This window comes from Aythya marila, assembly GCF_965140915.1.
Source record: "Aythya marila genome assembly, chromosome: 3".
In the NCBI taxonomy this organism is placed as follows: domain Eukaryota; kingdom Metazoa; phylum Chordata; class Aves; order Anseriformes; family Anatidae; genus Aythya; species Aythya marila.
Window position 1 is genome coordinate 55,039,965 of NC_139044.1, and position 15,791 is coordinate 55,055,755.

A 15,791-nucleotide genomic window follows, 5' to 3' on the forward strand; every position below is an offset into this window, starting at 1 on the left:
AGCATTTTACTTTATCACATTGGGGGGATTTTAAACTACTGTGATCATTAGATTACAAATACCATACATTTAAAACAGACATTTTCAGCAGAAAAGAATGCAATGACATGTATGTGGTTTTCTGAGCTATCTAGATAATGTATTTATGAAACATGTCTAAATTCCACAATATATATTGCATCAAATTGTTTTCTTTTTTTCCATGTCATCCTTCTTTTTTTCCCCCTCCTTTTTTCCAGTTATTTTGTTTATTCTCTCTCTCTTTCTGTATGTTTTTGTTGCCCATCTTTCTTCAACATCTGTTTTCCTTTCAATTAACTTCTAATTTCCCTTTTCTATTCATCCTCAGGCCCTGGTTTTGCAAACCCTTCTACAGGATTGTTCACATTGAAATCAAGAGAATTTTTATCACATGGATGAAGTTAGTGCTGCAGATTTTGGAATAAAATATCACTGACCTGGATATTAAACCCTAGTTTTTCAACAGATCTTTTTCTTTTCTCAAATATATTAGAAGTGTGTAGACCTTTATTATTCTGAACACTGAAGTATTGCATACACAGCCAATTGAATTTTTGAGTTTTTTTCACATCGATATCTTTTTTTATCAAAAAGACACAGCAGAAATCCATTTTATGCTATATTCTCATCTCCACAGGTTGCACTGTGATTCATGTTTTATCATGATTTTGCAGTATGGCAAAAACCACAAGATCGGTAAATTTGATAGTCAGTGTCACAAAACCATACATAAAATTCGCAAGTTTGTTCTCTGCTCAGTCAGTCAGCTTCTACCCATTACCAAGAATTACATCTATGGAAAGCAGGTGTGACAGAGTGAAAAATCTCACACAGCTATGGGTGCACTCCAGAAGTCCAGAGGTTAATTCAGCCTCTTAAAACATGGCTTTTGCTTCAAGCAACAGCAACTGTCCCTTTAACTTCCCTTTATGTTGCAACCCTTCCCGAAATCTTTCTTGATCTCCTAATCAGCTCTCATCTTGGAGAGAATGGCAGCCTTGTAGGTTAATCATCTGTGTATTGTGACTGGAACATCCAAACCACCTGCCTGTCTTCCAGCATCTTTATAGTGGGTGGCACCACCCTGTTTGTAAAGTTAAGCACTATCACGTTGTAAAGGCATAAATTCAGACTAAGTGACAGCTAGAAGCTAGAAGGAAGAAGGGGCACAGATAAGCAGAGTAGCTCTGGTGTGGCTCAGTGCCTATACACCGGCTAAATTCTGCCATATATTAATGCAGCCAGATTACATTACTGAAAGAATGAAACTGCAGAGATGAAACGCGGGGTAAAAAAAAAAAAAAAAAAAAAAAAAAAAAAGGCTCAGAGAATCATATTAATTTAGCTGCTTTGTATGAATTGATTATTTTCCCACTACTTTTTAAAAAATCAGGGGCCTAGAGGACTTAATAAAGCTGCTCAGGTATGTGTCTGCTGGAACACACATTGTCTCATTGATCTGCTATACACACAGATATACATACACAAGTGTGTGTTCAACACCTTCTGAATTGAGGTCCCCATCTCTGATTGGGATTGATTGATTTAGATGCTCCTAAATGGTCTATATTTAATCATCACGATAATCAATGTTCTAATACTGTCTGCATTCTAAAATATGCAGAAAGCTAGATATAGAGTTCAAGGCAACTTTGCTTCTGGAATCTTAATTATTTCATTGCTGATAATTTTCATTTAAATGTGTAATCTTAAATCTTGACTTAACTTTTTTAATATAATACTTTTCCATATTTTATTAAGTGTTCAGGATTGGATGATTGGATGATTAGTTCATCTACCTATGAACTAATTAGAAGGGAAAAGGCTGAGATTCCCAGCTTTTCTAAAATATGCGGCAGAAAGCACTTTTTGGAGGTGCATTTTTCCATATACGAATGCTACCCTCTGCTGGAGAACAGGTACATTACAGCTTAGTTTTCTTAATACCCGTCTGAGCAACTTCTCCCAGACTAACTGTAGGTAACAATGGTAAGGATTTACCGTCCTGCTCCCCAACTTCCCTTACTCTGAATGCCAGCTGCAGTGATGCCTTAACTGCCGCCCCTGCGAAAGACACGGCTTCTAAGAGGTATCTCTGGCTTCTTTGCAAGGCTCTGCAAACAAAACATGACAAGGTTACCTCTCGCCCAGGTTTCTGCAGTTAAGTGCATTGCTGTTTCCCTGCACTGTTGAGGGGCTTTGTAGCGGGAAGCTCGGTTATGTGGCTGCAAACACTGGAGGCTATTGCACAGAGGTGCTGAGCAAACAAAGAGTACAGGACCGTTTTCAAAGTCTCGCTCTAAATTTGATCTCGTAACTGGCAGGTAACATGGCTGCCTCTTTTTTCCTCCCGAGAAGCAAGTCTATGTTGTGCCCAGGCAGGGGACAGGGAGAAGGACTGCTACGTGGTGGTGGCACTGCACATAGCCCTTCTTATCTCCATCTCAGCCCCACGCCACCAGAACGAGCCGATCCAAATGCTGACTTTCATGCATCTGGTGTTTACTTGCATGGAAAGGATCCACTTGGATCTGATTCCACTTCTAGTTTTCATTCTTTCCCTTCAGACTCTCCCCAGTCTGCCTTCTTGGCAGCCTACCCTTTTTGGGGTGGCTGCCTAGTTCAGAAGGAAGAGGAGATGAGTGGACACGTTTAAGATTCTTACCAGCCGTTGGGGCTTCTGGCTCTGACATGCAAAGATTTCACTGTTTCTGAATTAGGTTTAAGCAAGATGACTTTTTAGTCATAGTTTACAGAGTAAGAATAGAGTACAATCCAGAGAGAATGTAACACAATGCAATCAACATGCCAAAGAGCCAAAAGAAAGTGTAATTTATGCCAACTTTCACTACCTTGATGGATAAGCCCAGCAGAGTATATTAACAAATGATGCTTCTACAGGTTTCTGGTGCCATCTGCTATAATTTAATGTATAATTATGCCTTTGGTACAGAACACTAAAGGATGGTTTAAAAAACTATAGAACATATCTCAGAATTACAGTAATTTCTGTTGATCCCAATTATGTCTCATAAAGCCCCGTTGTTGGTGGTTTTTTTGGTTTTGTTTTCTTCTTTTTCTTAAAGCATAGACTGTTTTCAAAAAGGAGTATTTAACTCTGGTTTCCAGACTTCATAAGGAGTATTTAATTCTGGTTTACAGACTTCATAAGCAGACTTCATAGCACAATCAGCCATATTTATCCCACTGTTGCAATATAAATTTCTCATATTGGGCAGAAATAAAGCAGGATACTTATAGTATGAAGACCTACTACCTGTAAAGGTACAAAATTCAGTTTCACATTTTCAAATGAAAATTCATCTTCAGGTTTGCTATAAACACAGACCAGTCAGCTTTCTTGCAGAACTCAGGCCTGGTATTGTATTAGTCTGAGCTATTTTAGAATTTGCCTTAGAGCCTATGTGAAGTCTGTCATTATAAAATGAATAAAATGTGGCAGATTTTTATTCCTTGAGTTTTTAGATAAATCTTGATGGGGATTAAACCACAGGAAAAAACATGTTCTATCATTAGTAGAAAAAATGAATTATTTCTACTTCCCTGAGCAGAAGGGAAGCATGCTCCCCTTACAGCATCATGTTATTGCTTTTAAATGCTCTTGTTATCGTTGTCAAAGTTTTTATTTTCCTTTGATTTATCAAAGTATTGGAAAATAACTACTAAACCTTTCCAAAATTACTAGCACATGCAAAGAGTCAGTAGATTCAAAAAGCTTGTGTGATTGCTTCAAAGATACAAAAAATGGGTATTAGGCCTTTTAGCTGTAGCTTGAACAAATTACTGAGAACATTACATAGTATTTTGAGCCGTCGTAAATTTTGATCCTTATTATTTATCTCCAAAGCAAGAAAATAAAGCACTGTATTATAAAACTTTGTTGCCAACTATGTAAAGATGTTCTGAAACCCCAAGTATGCACCAGGTAAATAAATATATTCCACGAGACCTTCAAAACTTAGTAACATCTTGATGAATGATGCAAAAAATAAAAAGTAATGGACAATACTACATTAAGACACATGATTATAATAGGATCAAGAGTGAAGAAGTGTTTTTAATAAAATATTAGGGGAAATTAGAACAGGAAATTTTCTCTTCTCCTTCTCTTCTCCTTCTCTTCATGTTTTCTGAGAAAAAATGGCAGAAATGTTATCTAAAAGTGTAGTTCCACATGTGTTTTCTATGGATATATTCATAGCCTTTTATCACAGTTATTTGTTTTCATGTCTAGCCTGAAAACGAATGAAAAGTTTTTTTTTAAATTCCTAGGCAAAATATACATTAATATTAAAGTCAGGACAGTTTATACAAATACAGGATATCGCCTGGTTTATAGTATCATTCTGCTTCACTATTTTTCATTGTTAAGGTGTCTTCTGAAGTAATATTTTTAGTGAAAGTTCAATACATTGATACAAAAATGGGCCTTAGGAAATAATTAGACAAAGTCAGGTTTCAGAACAAATGGGATAAGGTAGCTATGAATGCAATGAAGCTGGAAATTAAAAGAGAGATCCCAGTTATCAGGGAACCCTGTTAGAAGAGCTTTTCAGTGGGAATAGTGAGAACAGCACCAACAAAAATCTCTGATTTAGGAAATGGGGAATATAATGTGGCTTTTGCAGCCACAGGGTCTTGGGAACCCATGAGGTCTCTTCCACTGCCATGTTCCTAGAAATATGGTGTGTGTTTGTAGTGAGAGCAGTTGACTATGAATGGCAATGAAAACTTGCTGAGAGAAAGATGGTTCTAACATATAATCTTGGCACAGTGTTTGTTAACCTTTCCCTTCCTGTAGTTTTCCATGTCTAGCCTCTTCTTTTATCAGAATGAGACTTGAACTGCCTTCTGGCATCTGTGGATCTTGGTATCCCGCCTTGACACCACAGCTCAGACCACTGTATATAAACAGCATAGCACCTGACAGCACAAACAGAGTATCTCCTCATCACAGATGTTTTCTCTAACTAAAGAGAAGAGGGTTTGCTCCTAATACTCACTTTCTGAACACCAGCTGGTAGAAGAGGGTAGATTCCTCAGAGTTGCCTGGAATGGCCTTCCTATGACCATGAGGTGAGCATGCTACTTACCCTGGATTTCCTGATCCCCTCTGAGTCTTAGTTGCACTGTGGGAAGCCATCTCTGGATCCTTACCTACCAGCTATCCTATTTCATCTTTTAAAGCACAAAACCCACAAGATATGATCAAACTCTCTGTTAACTTTTTGGTTTTGGAAGGTACTGGCAGAGACATCCCCAGGTATGATGCAGAATAATCTCTTGCCCTGAAACTACATCAGTTGTAAAACCTTGATCTGGATACTTAGTTCCTCCAGTGGCCCATTTTATGGTGGCTGTAAGATTCAAAGGAAAAAAAAAAAAAGAGAGAGAGAGAGAGAGAGATGGAGCCTGTCTTTATAATGTCTTTCTTTTTCCCCATCTGCATTCTAACTGACTTGAGCAGGCCTAAAGGTCACTCTGCATGTAGCCACAGTAGCTTTTTAAAAATCTTTGAATGTTAATCCAGCTCTGAACTGCTCTGCATTTGCATATTTGCTTAATCAGAAGTGTGTAAGGTCAACACAGGAGCTTCATTAGGATATTCATGGTTAAAATTGCTCTCCTCATCACTTCCCTTGCAGCATTCAGCCAGGCTCTGCACAGGTTGCAGACCTCCCTCGTGCCCCTGCTGGGAGTGGCAGTGGGGATAAGAGCAGATGCAGAAATAAGTGGGGCGGCTGGACTCCTCCAGCAAGCAGGGGGGCAGAGGCAGCTTGTATCATGCTAGCCGTGCTTTCAGCTGTGCTGTTTTAGCTGTTAAGAAATCAGAACAAAGTCTATTTGAGAATGTAGAAGGACAAATCTGCGAAGGTATGGAAGCTAGGATATGCAGATGACTGGGAGCAAGTAGTGTTGAAGAAACCTTAATTGTTAGGCAGCAGTGATTCAGGGGTGGCCTCTGGGGGTGGCTTCAAATGTATCCACTGGAATATTCCCTCCAAGGAGGCAGCAGTTTTCAGAAATCTGCAATACCAACTGATAACTGGCTGACTCTTACTTGTGTAACTGTGGTGTTGCCTCTGACCAGGCAGTGTTGTGTGAAACAGCAAACTCTGGACATCTTTTACTTTAGTTTGTGTGTCTTCAGGAAGAGATAGTGTCCTTTACAAAGATTTTGGTCTTATTGGGGCCTTCAGTCAATCCAAGTTCTTCACCCACTGCAAACATCCATTTCTTCTTTTCTCTGCTCTTTCTACCCTTGTTTTTGCCAACAGCCATTGGTGCAAAGCCTACCTGTCTAACTATTTTATTAAAAAGAATAGAATGTAGAGGTGGAGAATAGAAAATGCTAGCAAATATATTAAAGGCAATGCCAGTTTTAGAAAAATTAAAACTTAAGGAGCAGTTTTGCTGCACTATATGACCTTTCGTACCACTACCTATCATATGGGAGGCATGCATCCAATGGGTTCATTTGGCTGGCAGGACACAAAATGGCATTCTGTGATACTTCCCTTACTTTTTATGCCATTAATCACACATATTGACTTCTATCATATGATGCAAAATAGCAAAAAAAAAAAAAAAAAAAAAAAAAAAAACTATTTCAGGGCAAGTGTAAGTAGTATCAGATATGTATTTCATGCTCAGATTTTTCTTTACCATGTGAACAGCCAACCCATTTCTTTTGTGACAACTTGGAGTTATTAAAGCCAGTTAAGGCTTTCAACTTTATATTTCAGAATGAATAGAGACTCCAGGAATTACAGCCACTGCCCATACTGCAAAAGTGAGGATATTTGAATGCTGTTTTTTCAAAATAGGGAAATGGCAGTAGAAGCTTTCAGCAGATTTTAAGAGGATACTACAGACACGATGGAGGTATTATAAGAAAACTTGTAATTCTGAGAATATAATGCCTATTAGTAGAGTTAAGAGGAATTACAGAACATACATGGAGAAAAACTGAACATCTGCTATGGATGAGAAGGCTTTTTTAAATGTAAAGTGGAATAATGCTAACAGATTGCCAGCAGGACGATAAAAATAAAAATAAGAAGTAAAAGTTAATTCCAAACATTGTCTTACAAGATTAGATTCTGATGCTCATAACATAATACTTTGGTCAGGTATATTTTTCAAAATGATTTTCAAAAAATTAATCCTTGTACCTCTGCCATTGTCACATCCTTCTCCCTTTCTTGTCATTCACCCATCTAAAGCTTTATGTTTCAGTGGATTGAGCTTTGCCTTTCAAAAAAGTTTTGGTGCGTAGTGATTAAAGCCTGCAGAATTTAGTTTATGTAACCATGCAGAATTGCAATGGGATTTCCTGTTCTTTAGGGTCATGATTTTTACAGGCAAAGGCTCCAGATCTGTCTTCACTAAGACCATGGTTTGCCTGGCATTTCAGTCCTGCTCAAAAGTAGTCCCTATCCCTTCCCTACCTCGTGCACTGTGCCAGCACAAGCTGAGGAGCTGGGATGTACTCGGTCAGGAAAGCAGAGCAGCTGGGAAATAAACCTGTGGGGAGACATTGCCTTTCAGCTTGAATCTCCTCTGATTTGTTCTGTTACTCAGCTGCACAACTGATGCTGCTAGCTCAGAGGAGGGGATGGCAAAGTGCAGCAATATGTGGCTTCAGGAAGAGAAGGCATAGGGGCTACTTTTCCCTGCAGCAACATCCCCTTAAATGAATGTTCCATTAAAACCTTAAGTGAAGCTAGCAGGAATTTTAATGAGGATTAAGCAAATGGATCAAGGCTGGCACATCAACAGAGACAGGTCATGAGTAGAACTAATACAGCTCCATTCTGATCCAAAACATCTCATTTGTCAGAGCCCACACTTGGAAGCAGTCTGTTTTCTTAACAACATTTAAAGTGACACATAATAGGAAAAAATCAACACTCTGGAGAGATTTTGCCCTTGAAAATTTTGGGCTGAAGCTTTTGCAAACAGTTTGTGTGATTATTACCGTGATTGCGCTCAGTCTGCTTTTGTATTTTGGCCTTGAATTTGAACAGCCGCGTGCTAGCTATGACACTACCTCCTCACAGCCTGAACACTGCCTCCCCTACGTGTGAGCAGGTGTAAGTTCTGCACAGCTGACTAACGAGGCAGATTGGATGAGCTGTTGTTCATACAACAGGATCTAGATTTATGAACATTTATTTTTGGTCATTTGGCAGAACTGCTACTTTCTCTTGATGAAACTTTCTCTTGGTTAACAACAACAAAAATCTTTAGAAAATCTGATTTATATATTTTGCCTCGTAGTTTCTTAGACTATAATGAAGTATTGCTGTCATGTAATTCAGGGATCTCTGGTGATCAAAAAGACATCATGAAACATTGCCAAAAAAATAATAAAAAAAAATAAAATGAAAATAAATTTTAAAAAAAGGATATACACATGATTAAGTAAACAGATAAAAATTGAAGTTCTACAGTTAGATCAGTTGTTTTCAATAGTTGGCTTTAGATGAAAACCCTCTAGTATCCCTCTCACAAGACAATCCCTAGATTTTTTTAGGAGGGAATATGGGCTTCTCTATTAAATATTGTGGGCAACAGGGCAAAAAAGCTGCTTGTGTAATAAGGGATTTTCAGGAACGTGTATTTAGTTTAATGGTAACAGAGCTTAAAACAGCTAAGGATGTGGCAACTCACGAAGTATTCTGTCTGTCTAGAGCTCAGCAAGGAAGACAGTTCTGAAATAGAAATCTTTTGATCTTAAAATGACAAGATCTGAATAGTAAAACCCCCTCTCATAAGAAACACAGGCTGTAATTATGGCACATCTATTATTTAAAATGTTCTTGAAAATTCACATAAAAGCTGTTCAAAACAAAGTACGGCATTAGGTCGGGAAGTGGTCTGTAATACAGAGAATATTTTTTTAAATTAATTTCTGCCTTCTTTACCCAAGCAAGTGTTTGCTTGCAGTAATTGTCATTCATTAAGTGAAATGTTTAGTCCAAACAGGTTGTCTCATTCCCTGTAAAAAAAAATAGATTCTTAGTTATTCTGTTTTATTTTAGAGAAGATCCTAAACATGTGCAAAGTTTCTGAAGAGGCTCAGGTCTTTCCCTTCCTATAGCCTCTCCTCCCAAACAGCTGAGCTATGTGTGTGCCTGATAGCCAGCAAATCTGGCAGAGTCACTGTTAATATGTTAGCCACAGCTATTATAAACAAAATTCTGCAATGTAATCGTCTCACAGCAGACATCAAATAACCTAGGAAAACAAGTGAGCTGGAGCTTAGTCATATTTGATAATTAATGTGCGATGGTTTCCAACCAAAATTAATTTAGTGATGGAGTAAAACATATGGAATAATGCTTAAGCTTACATCAAAGGCAAATATTGAATACATTAGGATACATTATCTCTACTCTTTCTGGAGTACATTATGTTCTATTAAGATGTGATGTTCTGAATTTCTGCCTGGGCTTCTCTGAGAATTTGTGTGATGGCTCACAAATGTGTTCCCCAGTGCCCTCCTCTCTAGCACTCTTCCAATTCAGCTATCATTTTTTGTTTCAGATGAAGCATTAACACTCATTATCTGTCAGCAGAATAAAAAAGAAAACAAAACCAAACCAAAAAGACCCAACAACAGTTTTTTTTGCTTTTTTTTTTTTTTTTTTTTTTAGATGAAACATCTTTCCTGGATGACACTTCTGATGCTATCAGTAGGAAAAGCCTTCAAAGAAAATGGGTATCAAGCCTGAAACATTACATAATGCTGAGTTGAAAGACAAAGTGTTTTCTGGAATTCTAAATTTTTTAAGCAGCTGCCTTTAAGTGAACACAGCCATCACTGTTATAAAATATTCAAAGCCTCATACATATCAAACAGAGACACAGTTACTAGGGCAAACAATCTCATGTATCAGTTAAACAAACATTTGGAATTTTTCCTGAGCCCACTCTAGGTCCTTATAACACACTTCTAGTTTTAATTGATTTTTTATCCTTTGCCCATTTGTTCTCTTTTTTTTTTTTTTTAAATGACAATTTTCAATTTTCCATGATCCTTCTGGCTCTGTGAAGGAGCAGGCTGGCATGCAGTCATGGACGCCAGAGATTAAAAGACTTCTCCATGTTAGGTCATTAGCCATTCCTCTTGCTGTACTATAGCTCATTTTCCCATTCCTAATTGATCACTTCATTGATCAGACATTATGGAGATGGCTGAGTAACCTAAGCTTTAGCTTTGAAATGCAGTAGAGACTGCAATTACCTGAAAGTCTTCAAGGGAGCCTGCAATTTTCAGGCAGTTGGAGGCTCAGTTAATCAAGGATTCTGGCTAATGGAAAGGAGGGAGAGGAGCTGTTTGAGCTGGGCTCCCTGAGGCCAAGAGAGATGTGGAGAGAGAAGAGAAATGTGCTCATAAAATGTTCTGTGCCGAAGTCTTGTGGGATGCCAGCGGATGTTTAGAAGCGATGCAGAAGCTCCTGTTCTGATGATAGATCAACGTAGCTCAGAGCGTGAAACACCTGCTGAGCCATCCCAGGGTTAGAGTTATCGCACCCAGGAACCCAAAATGGTTCCCAAAGGGCTGTTCTGTCCCTCATGGTCAGATCCTCTCTGCTCACCGCCACATCTCCACATGTGCTGTCTGCCCTGCAGGGTCTTGAAGGGTAGAGGGGCGTTGGGGCGCTTGTAGTGTGGAAAGCTGAGGAGACCTGAGGCCTGGGATGAGCACAGGAGCAGCCTTCCCAGTCACACGTGCATGTACTGAGGCTTCAGGTGTCACGCTGTGCATGTGTGTGCGCCCCTGCATATGTACATGTGTATAGAAACTGCCAGGGTCCTGTCTGTGCCTTTTCTCCTTAGAAACTTTCACAGGGCAAAGCCCTGCCAGGATGCAGTCTCAAACTAACCAAACATAATGGCTAATTCAAACTGAGGTAACATTGGGGACTGAGGTGACAGTGCTGACATTGGGCCCGTGTGGTTCCTATGAGTCCCTCAGAGATGCCTCTCTTTTCAGTTTAGGTAAGTGTGCATTAAAAAGTAAGGCCTTTACTATTTTCTCTGGTATTGCAGATCCCACCAAATAATGTATTCTTCGGTATCGGTTAATTATTCTCCTGCTTGTTAATATACATTATGCTATGGGTCATCATCTACTCTGAAGACTGGTTTTCAGTGGTGTGCACGTTGTGATATAGAGGATAAGAGATTTCTCTTTGAAGGCAGTTTATAAATCTTATTGGGCTCCTTCATGATGAAAGGCACTATAGATATATAAGAGATCAAAGCTGTGTAAAGATCAGTGGTATTTGTTTGCATGAGCTTTCTCTTTCTGTTCCTTCTGAGGATTTTGAGCTTCAAAGTTTCAGCTTTAAAGAAACTCAAAAACCAAAAGAAAACCCTAACAACCCACCATGTTGCAGCTGGCTTGAGGTTGGGCCAGCCAAGTGCCACATGCTTCTGACCAGGACGCAAAACCTTTTCTGCAACATCCTTCTATTTGCAGACAAAAGCTGGTGCAGAGAAAACTTTTACTCTTTTTTTGAGGGCCCAGAGAAGAAAGTTTTGGAGAGGAGGAATGCTGCTTAACAACACAGAGGGAAAATCAGCTTAACTTAACTCAAAACATAAGTGTTTCTATTGTGACTTGTCAGTCTGCTAGCAAAATTATTATCATTTGTGAGTATACACTAGCAATTGGCCTAAAAAGCATATGTATTTAATTATACAGTTTCTGGTACGTTTGTCTGAAGTACAGTTTACATTGCACTTAAATCAAATGTTCAAATATTGAGAATTTCATTGTGTTTCTGTAGATGTCTGCAGGAATTAGGAGAATAAATCCAGTGCGTTCCTTGGAAAGAATCAGCTGCATGTAACATGGGCTTTGACTACCTTGTCCTTTGGTATCAGACCTAGTGCTTGGCATAAAGTAAGTCATCCCTGATATGTGAACTTTCATTTTTCAACAGGATCACTGCATTTTTATTTTTAATTTTTTCCTTCATAGTGTGATCTCATAAATGGCATTTAAATAAACCTGTGACCCACAAAAATAGCTCTTTATGTTAGATTCATGCTATGGTCACGCAGAACATAAACATAGATGTATTACGTAATGTAATAAGCCAAAATTAAATAATAATTTAAAAAAAAAAAAAAAGGACAAGTGACCCTGTGTGCCCAATCTGAAAATCTTTCTTCTTTAAAGTGCTGCAAAAATTGTGGGTCAATATTGGCTGGTTATCCATCATCACTAAAGCTCTCACTGTGAGCATCCAAAAATCCACACATCTAATATCACTTGTCTTTTTTTTTTTTTTTTTTACTCCATTCTTTCTAAAGCAAAATAAATAATTAAATAAGCAAATCTAAATTAAAGGGGAAGGAGAAGTAAACAGAACTATTATGGATCTATGCTTGTCTCTGTAGAGCAACTTAGTGTGAAAGCAATGAGCCAGACCCAGATATACAGGTGAACCCCAGACTTTCTGTATATCATCTACACATTATTCTTGAGATAAGTCATAACAAATAATAAATAAGCTGTGTAGCCAAGCAGAATAGAGAACAATAAACTGTCTGCTACACTTTATCAATATAAAGTCCTAGTCCAACAGCCAAGGGGAAGCACAGTAAACAGGAACTGGGCTTAATCAGTTGCTAGTGCTTGCAAGAACTCCAGAGGCCTTACAGAAGAGAAGAATGTAAATCTAGTCCAGTGGTACAGGATTTTAAAAGTTCAGTCTTCAGCTGAAGACGTTTCTTTTCAGGGAGAATATAGGAAATGTTTCCATACTAGAAGAATCCACCCAACCATGAAAACAAATGTTCCCAGTCTGAGTTATTTGCTCTATTATTTATTTCTTTGTAAGGAAAAAGCACAAACTAAGAGCAAAGCAGAAAGCATAAAATTTGAAACAGGTCTCCATGTCCCAGGAGGCTGTCCTGGGGTGTATCCCAAGCAGGAGACCCCCATCTCCACTCTGAAAGCTGTCCCTCTTTCTGTTAATTATTCTTGAGCTTTACCTTTTAGTATCCTAAGTGAATACCTTGGTCACAAAATTGTCGTGTTTCTATGTTTTTACTATGTTTCTATGGTTTTACTTTGGCGCATTTGTAGCAGTGGTACAAGGCACTGCTAGGCAATCACTGCTTAGTCAAAAAGTAAACGTGTGTTTTGTCACAACCCTCTACAGCCAGTACTGCCTTCTCACTCTCATTACTTTATAATACAGGGCTAGCAGCAGAGGAGAAGAATTGTTCCCATATCCAAATTGTTGATTGTAAGATGTCTCCTCCCTGCTTTGCTGATGATCAGAATAAAACACATCAGACTGGAAGGAAAGTACAATTCCCAGTTGTCAGACTGATGAATAACTGAACCAGTTTTCATGAATCTCAAATAATAGCAAAACCTCCCCCAGAGAAATGTGTCCAACCAAACAGAAAAGGGTGATTTTTGGACATGAAGGATTAAAACTTTCTCTTACACTTTCTGTTTTGCAGTCTACAAAAGCTGATTTTTCTGTTTCCTTCCAGAATTTTATGGTGAGTCCCCAAGTTTGCTTGACTAAAGTCCCTTCAAATAGCTTTATTTAGATGTGAAGGGAAAAACAACTTGTCTCGTTCATTCTGGTCTAGTTTTCTAGTGCTCAGTGCCATGAATTGGATTGCATATGGGGAGATAATGTCTTTTTTGTACCTTCCAACGTCTGTGAAAAATGTCATCCTGGCTAATAGGTTGATTAAAACTCTATATGCTCCAGAAGATAAATATGATTGTTTACCATACTTGCCCAAGATAATGACAGTAGAGAAGACAAGGTTGAAATTCTGTACGATTTCCTCTCTTCTGCATCCAGGGACGTTCAGCAGACAATACACAGATGGTGCTCCACATAAAGCATCGCATTAACTGGTAAACATTTTTCTTCCCATTAGCTAATTTAACAATATGTTCTTGCTATTAAAGAAATAGACAAATCACAGAAAACTTGTCAGCTTAATCCTGATTGCTGAAATAGACCATTGGCCCAGATGGGATTGTTTTCTGGCCTATCAGGCTTAAAACATCCAGGAATTTTGCAACCGCCAGCCCAAACTCTGGCAGTGTTGATTCAGCTCTTCAGCCTTAATTGAGTTTCAGGCACTTAGCTCTCTGGAGATTTTTGAATGACAGCCTAAATATCGAAGGCTACTCCTCCTGTGTGTATGTTAGGTGACCTGAATTTTCGAAAACGATGAGCTCTGAGGAGTCTGGTTTAAGTCAGCAGATGCTGTAGGTGACAAAAATCACAGCAAAAGCCCCTGAGACGTTTTTGCCAGAGTGGGCAGTGGAGCAAATTAAACAAGCAGTAGTTCCAGTTTGTTTTCATTTGCCACCTTTTACAGCAAAGACACTGTTACTGACCTTGGGGCTGGAGGTGTTGCAGAGGCTTTCTTCAGAACCACATGAAGGGCAGTGGAGCCTGCACATCGGGGTTTCTTGCACAGCCATTTTCCATACCGTTCTCTTCATCACCCTGTTCCCACATCTCCTTCATCTTCTAAACAACACAGCAGCATGGAGGGAGCTCATGGATTATTAAGGATTAGCCTGCAGGCTAATTTTAGGAACACATGTGGCCTCCATTATTCTTATAACTAAGTGTGCCCAGAAAGTTGGTGAAAAACAGAGTAAATGAAACAGAAGCCCACTGAAAAGTGACAATGAAGCTCATTGTGGCTGTGCTCTATTACCCACTTTTAATAGCAGTGTTGCAAACATCCCTTTATTTAGTGCAACTCTTTGCACAGGAAAAGTTGATAATGAAAATAAACTTCCTCTTCCAAGTTTCATTCATATACTCCCTTGATGGAGAAAGAAAGTAAAAGATAAAATATTTTTAAAATAAAAGAGGAAGCAATTAAGGAGCCACTGGACCCAATAACTTTTTTGTTTTAGTGTCTACTTCTAGTATATAAATCTTGAAAACTTAATTACTTTTTTATTTATATTATCTGTTGTTGCATTTAGCTTAATTTTATTTGCTCAGTTGCAATAACTACATACACTGTGATATTTATCTGCTATTGGTATACTACGTACTTTTCCCTTCAATTTGTACAGAGAATGGCATTTTCTAGGGTTTTCTTTTGGTTCCAGTAGCTGTGCCAAATATTTTCAGAAAAAGAAAATAAGCAACATCCCCAAACCAACAGCATGTCCACCTAGTGAAAAGAACTGCACAGTGCAAGAAAGAAATTCAAGGCCTCCCATGTTTTTCCTGTAGATTGAGACTTGATTTACTTTTAAATTATGCTCTGACTCTTCTATCTAAGCCTTCATCTAGGAAAAACAAACAAACAAACAAACAAACAAACAAAAAAGATAAACATTTCCAGCCCATAGCATACAATCAAGCTTGTAATAATATTATCTTAATTCCTCACTCACTCTTTGGGAGACGTTTTATGTTCAACCTTAACACAGATTTACCAGATGACTCTCCACTTGGCCTACCAGTGTGATTCTATTTTAAATATTTGTCTGCTAACTTCACTAGGTTCAAATTTTTGGAAGACATCATCTGATATATGTATATCTGATGTACATATAACTGGACACCTCCAGATTTAATTCACCCTATCTGTCATAAGGGAATTCTTTTGTAATGTAGTTAGACTCACCCAGTGGTTAACCATTACCAGAAGGGACAGCTCTCTTGTGCCAGGACTAGCACTCATCTAACCCTCAGGACTCTGTGCTAGAAAACTAG

The 15,791-nt window shown here is 38.5% G+C and overlaps 1 long non-coding RNA gene across 1 annotated transcript in view; it reads left to right on the forward strand.

Annotated features, from left to right (window-relative positions):
• LOC309876037 overlaps positions 1-15,791 on the forward strand; it is a 59,944-nt gene that overhangs the window by 26,448 nt on the left and 17,705 nt on the right. The window lies entirely within an intron of this gene.